This window comes from the organism of the source record quoted next, unplaced genomic scaffold, assembly GCF_019419815.1.
Source record: "Pyrus x bretschneideri cultivar Hongxiangsu unplaced genomic scaffold, Pyrus_bretschneideri_v1 Contig43, whole genome shotgun sequence".
NCBI classification, from domain to species: Eukaryota; Viridiplantae; Streptophyta; class Magnoliopsida; order Rosales; family Rosaceae; genus Pyrus; species Pyrus x bretschneideri.
In genome coordinates this window covers 2,569,674-2,576,297 of record NW_025999757.1, presented here as the reverse complement: position 1 = coordinate 2,576,297, position 6,624 = coordinate 2,569,674, and positions in this window count along the sequence as shown.

Sequence of the window (6,624 nt, the reverse complement as noted above, 5' to 3'; positions counted from 1 at the left end):
CTAGTTGGCTAAATTGAATTTTATGAGGGTGTATTTTATCCTCGTATATTTTATCGTTTTTCTTGACATATCTGGATAGAGGACGATTCCACAAGCATGTAGGCGTTCTTGAAACGGAGTTATAACGAAGAAATTATTAGCGATTGAAGTTGAGGGCAAAATAGTCATTTTGCCATTTATTTTGGAAGGCTCTAGAAAATCTGGAGCAATGGGAGTGCCACGTGAAAGGCAATGAGAGGGTGGAGAGCACCAATCAAGGAAGAAGGAAAGGAAGGGAATGAGAGAACAAGAAAATGAGGGAGGAAGAATCGGGCATCCCTTTCGACCCGTTTTCTCCATATTTTCCAATGGTTTTCCCTCGAATTTCCCATGAATTGGACCAAGCCACCACTCCCAATCATCATCTAGCCCTTCCCTCTTCCATTTCCACCCAAATTTAGAAGAAAATTGGTTGTAAATTGGTGAAGAACCGTCGGTGGGTGAGACAGGTTCGTGCGATGATTCCTCAAATCCTGAAGCTATTTCATGCAATTACCACCACCAAAACACTCTTCTAGTGGCCAAGAACAAAGCCCAAACATTGGTTGGGGTGGCGGAGCACTGGAGGTGACGGATCGAAACCATTCATCTCTAGGGTTTCCGTTGGATTTGAGTGAAATTTGGGCTTTTACCGGCCGAATTGGGCTTTGGCCCAAGTATGAAAGTTGTTCCCCCTTAACATTGTCTACATTTATGTGAAATTAGGTAATTTTTCAAAATACTTGAACTTTCAAAATACTTGAATTGGCGAGTTAGGGCTGCCGACCGCCACCCGCGGAAGCACATGGCCAGTGTGCCGATGCCATCTTTTAAAGCAAATTTCGATATTCTAAAACCATATTTGATATGCATTTGGTGTGATTCACTTGGTTGAACCTAGTCAGTGATTGTTAGTCACTTGAATGATTTTCGGAAATTAGTTAGAAATTGAATTTGTGAACTACGAATGGCTTGATCCCTTCGTAGGTATGTAGGCAGTCTAACGAGAATGTTAGATTCAGCCATACTAAAATAACTGAGATTAATCTTTTATTGAAATTTGCTAAGAAAAGGAATTCGGGCCTATCTTAGTAATTAGCTTCCGAATTAGAAATTTCGGGATGTTACAAATTGGTATCAGAGCGAATGATCATGCTCTACAATATGCAATATTCTCGAGTTCATGTTGGTGTGAATAATGATTAGCATTGAGATTGCATTATTTCATAATTCCTATGAATAATGTGGCATTTAGGTGAAATGTGTATGTGTGTGTGTGTGTGTGTGTGTGTTGTGAATCTCACTGGCAGGATAATGAATGTATATATTTTCTTACGTTCCTCATGGTGTGAAATATGATTGCAGTAATATTACATTATTTCATAAGTTCTATGAATAATGAGGCATTTATGTGAAATGCATATATATTACGAATCACTCACGTGTGTGGATGTGAGTACAGGTTCTATGGATTAGAAATTCAAGTTCCATGGATGATTTGGATGACTTGAGAGTGAAGGAGACTATGAGGTTCCCCTAGGTTTTGATCCCCTAACTCTTCAGAGGGTGTTATACGGACGGGCTACTCTTGCAAGATAGTCTATGTGGTATAACTGTTGGAAAATGGACCTCTTGGATTGAGAGGCACTAAGAGTGAGGGGCACCGCGCGCTGCCTTGGGTTTCGATCCCCTAAAGCTCTAGAGGCCTACATGGCCGGACTTGTACCATATCCCATGGGGAGGGTACTTAGTACTGGGGTGTAGGATTAAATGGACACTCTCGTTACCCTACTTCATGTTGTTGTGGTCAGATTGAAGTGAGGCTAATCGGCCACATGACCGGTCATCAGGTTGAATTATGTTGGCACACGAGTTCTGAAAGTGAATCGTGGTGGTGGTTGTGTATAGCCAATAATTGTAAGCGATTTTACCAGTGATTGTGATTAGAAATTCCAATGATTTTGTATGATTGTAATTATTATGCTGGTACTTATCTAACCAATGGTAGATGTGGTTTGATAATCTAGTATTCATTTAGGCCATAAGGATTGTGGCTTGATATTTTAATATTTATTTTGCCAATGTGTATGGCTAGAATTTCTGATATCATTCTACAAATGAGGGTGGTAGGAAATCTGAGTATAGATTATTATTTCGTTGAAATATTTATTTTTGGAGCTTGAATAAAATCGTAGACTGAGATTATGATTTTATTCACTGTAAAGTAATGGTGGGAGTATTTCTAATTCCTTTCCGTTACTCGATGGTAGAAATCTCATGGACGAGATTTATTTTAATGGGGGGTGAATGTAATACCCTGAAAATTTTAAAATATATGTTTATGTGGAAAAAAAATTACTGAAAAGGGGAAAAGATGAAAATGCCCCTAGTTGGCTAAATTGAATTTTACGAGGACGTATTTTATCCTCGTATATTTTATTGTATTTCTTGACATATCTGGATAGAGGATGATTCAGCAATTGTGTAGGCGAAAACCGTTTGTGAAACAGAGTTATAACGAAGAAGTTATTAAATATTGAAGTTGAGGGCAAAATAGTCATTTTGCCATTTATTTTGGAAGTCTCCAGAAAATTTGGAGCAATGGGACTGCTATGTGAAAGGCAGTGAGAGGGTGGAGAGCATGGGACCAATCAAGGAAGAAGGAAAGGAGGGAAATGAGAGAAGAAAAAAAATGAGGGGGTAAGAACCTGGTTTTTCTTCGACCCGTGCCTTCGACCTGTTTTCTCCATATTTTCCAATGGTTTTCCATCGAATTTCCCATGAATTGGACAAAGCATCATCTAGCCCTTCCCTCTTCCATTTCCACCTAAATTTAGAAGAAAATTGGTTGTAAATAGGTAAAGAACCGTCAGTGGGTGCGACGGGTTCGTGCGATGATTCCTCAAATCCTGAAGCTATTTCCTACAATTACCACCACCAAAACACTCTTCTAGTGGCTAGGAACAAATCCCAAACATTGGTTGGGGTGGCGGAGCACTAGAGGTGACAGATCGAAACCACACATTTCTAGGGTTTCTGGCAAGTTTGAGTGAAATTGGGGCATTTTCCGACCGAATTAGGCTTCGGTTGAGGTATGAAAGTTGTTCCCCTTGACTTGCTCTACATTTCTATGCAATTAGGTAATTTTTGGAAATAATTGAAATCTCCAACGAGTCGGGGCAGCTGACTACCACCCGCAGCGGCGCGTGGCCAATGAACCAATGCTGTCTTTTAAAGCAAATTTCGATATTCTGAAACCATATTTGATATCCATTTCGTGTGTTTCACTTGTTTGAACCTAGTTAGTGATTGCTAGTCACTTGAATGATTTTCAAAAATTAGTTAGAAAATGATTTTCAGAAATTAGTTAGAAATTGAATTTGTGAACTACGAATGGCTTAATCCCTTTATAGATAAGCAGTCTAACGAAAAGGTTAGATGCAACCATAATAAAATAACTGAGATTAATCTTTTATTGAAATTTGCTAAGAAAAGGAATTCGGGCCTATCTTAGTAATTAGCTTCTGAACTAGAAATTTTGGGACGTTACAATGAAAACCGAAGTTTCATGTTTAAATTATACCTATACATGTCTATAGAACACGATTGTTAAAAATTGTATATATATGTCTTTCCATATAACTAACCACGTTCTTGCTCTCTCAGTTTCAGGGACATGTCAAACTTGAACAAGCTCGATTTCATCGTTCTGGAAGTATCTGGAAGAAACTACCTCAAGTGGATTCAGGACATGAAGCACTATCTCATCGCCAAAATTCTTGGAGTCACCATCGAAGAGGCTATGGGCATCCTAGTTGATGAAACTAACAAAGCTATCACCATGATCTTCATCTGAAGACAGGTTCAAGATGCACCAAAAATTAAGTATGCTTAAGTCAATCGTTTCGATCAGCAGAAAGACATCTACTCGCCTGAAGTAAGAAACAACTAGCAGCAGTTATGCTTCCAAGACTTTAAGTCTATGAATGAATACAACTTTGAAGTTTGTAAAATCTAACCACTATTCAAGTTCTGTAACGAGGACTTGATTGAATAAGATCTCCTGGAGAATACCTATTCGACCTTTAATGCCACCAATATTGTCCTACAACGATAATATAGGACACATAAGTTCACCAAATTTTTGGATTTAATCTCTGTTTTACTTCTCACTGAAAGGAAGAACCAATTTTTGATGAAAAATCATCAAGCTCGACCCACTGGCTCAAATGCTACGCCTTTTACGACCTATTCTAGCAGCCACAAATAACGGAAGAACCGTCGTGGCAGTGAAAATAGGAAGCAGTCCCAACCTCGGGTCCAAGATCAACATAGCAGAGGCCCTGCTAAGGTAGGAAATTTGATCTAAAAGTGCAAGTCCCTCATCCCTAAGTCCCCTTACTTTAAGAACAAGGGAAAAGTTACCATTCAATTGGATTCCATTGAAGTGGACATGTGATATCCCTGTGGATCAAGGTAAAATTTGTCACCCGTATGTCGAGCTAATCCTGAGGTTATTGCCAAGTATCATTCTCGTCGTGAGTCTAACTTTGCACATGTGAAAAATCCTGAAGTAACTACCACAACCATAAAGATTTTAGATTTTCCGGAAGCATCCGCTCCTATGGAAGAATAAGTTTATTTTTCTTGACATGTTTGGGAGGGTTTTTTTACCCCTAGTGGCGAACCTACTAGATGTGGCTGAACCCCTCTTATTTTTTTTAAGTTTGTGGTTAATTTTTGCAGACAATTTTCTAGGTCTTTGGAATAATTTGTTTGGTTGGTTTCTTTTGAATTACGGATAATTATTTTATAAATATTATTTCTTGATTAATTAATTGAATGAATGAAATTATATTTATGCATGTGGCTGATTCAATTAATTTATTTCTAAGTATGACTAGTAGGGAAGTTAGTTGTTTGGATGATAGTGCTACCAAGCACACTATCTTGTGTGAGTGACACTATTTTACTAATTTTGTACTAAAAATGCACCTCTGACAACCCTCTCAGGTTCATCTAACCTGATTGAAAGATATGAAAAATCTGTATAATGTTGTCCAATGGTACCGAATTAACCATTAAAAGGCCTTCTATTATCCTCGTTCCAAAATAACGTTGTTAAGCTTTAGAGATATTCAAGATAATAAATATTATATTCAAGCCACTGAAGAGAATGTTCTAAATTTCTTTGTATCACTTCTTACGAATATGGCCAAAATCGTATTTACGAGAAACTGGAACATCTTCCAAGTGGGTTGTACATCACAATCATTTGAGCCATTGAGAACCACCATGTGGCCGGCCCTCAGCCTGGGTTCCAGAGCATTTTGTTGCTTTGGCATGACCGTATGGAACATCCTAGATGAGATATAATGTGTCGTATCCTCAAAATATCACATAGGCATCATTTAACCTCTTATCTTGGACACTCGTCTTGCAAAGCATGCTACACGGGGAAGTTGAATACTCAACCCTCACCTACAATGACCATTCACAACTCACCTAAGTTTCTTCAGATGATTCAATGCGATATTTGTGGACCTATCCAATCAACATGCAGACCATTTAGATACTTTATGGTGTTGGTTGATGCACGACACGTTAGCCACATGTTTGCTTACAGTCCACACACAATGTTGCCTTTGTGAAACTCCTAGTTCAAACCATTAAGCTTAGGGCTCACCACCCTGATTATCTAATTAAGTCGATTTGACTGGGTTATGCTGGAAAGTTTACATTACAGTTTTTGACGATTATTGCATGTCTATTGGATTGAAGTTAAACATCTAGTACCCTATGTTCATACCCAAAACGGCCTGGCAGGAGCTTTCATACGAACCAAATTGTCGGTATCTCCACAGGACTGTGCAATATTGCATGCAACCATGTTTGTCTACCTGAGGCCCACCGTTACCCAACCTTATTCACCGTTACAGGTGGTTACTGCTTACTTGTGTTTGGGTGCATAGTTTATGTGCCAATAGCTTCTCCACTACGTACCAAAATAGGTCATCAAAGAAAAATGAGAATCTATGTCGTTTATGATTCACCATCAAGTGACTACTTAGAGCCCTTGACATGAAATATCTTTATCGCCCATTTTGCGAATTAAAACTTAGATGAGACAGTCTTTCCATCGTGGATTACTCCCACTATGTCTCATTTAGATCCCTGCACTTCCCAATCTGAAATTGAGGTACGTCATATTCTACATCTACAGAGCATTGCTCAAAGCATATCAGATGATTTTACTGACCTAGCAAAGGTGACGAGATCTCATATACCAGCTGCAAATGCACCTGCAAGGATCAATGTACCTATTATAAGTTGTAACATCACCCCATAAAGATGTGTTATCCCCAAAGAAGGATGGACTGCATTTCCCACAAGGCTTGGTACACAGGTGGCTAGCCAATCATCTATTCCGACCATGAAACGTGGAAAACCCCTTGGTTCAAAAGATGCACAACCCGGAGAAATGAAAACTACACAAACTAGTGACCGTAGTATGAATCCGATCATCACTTACTAAACCGCTCCAATGCATGAGTTTATTCTAGATTACGGTGATGTCTTAGACAAGATGAACAAGCCTCTTGAGAA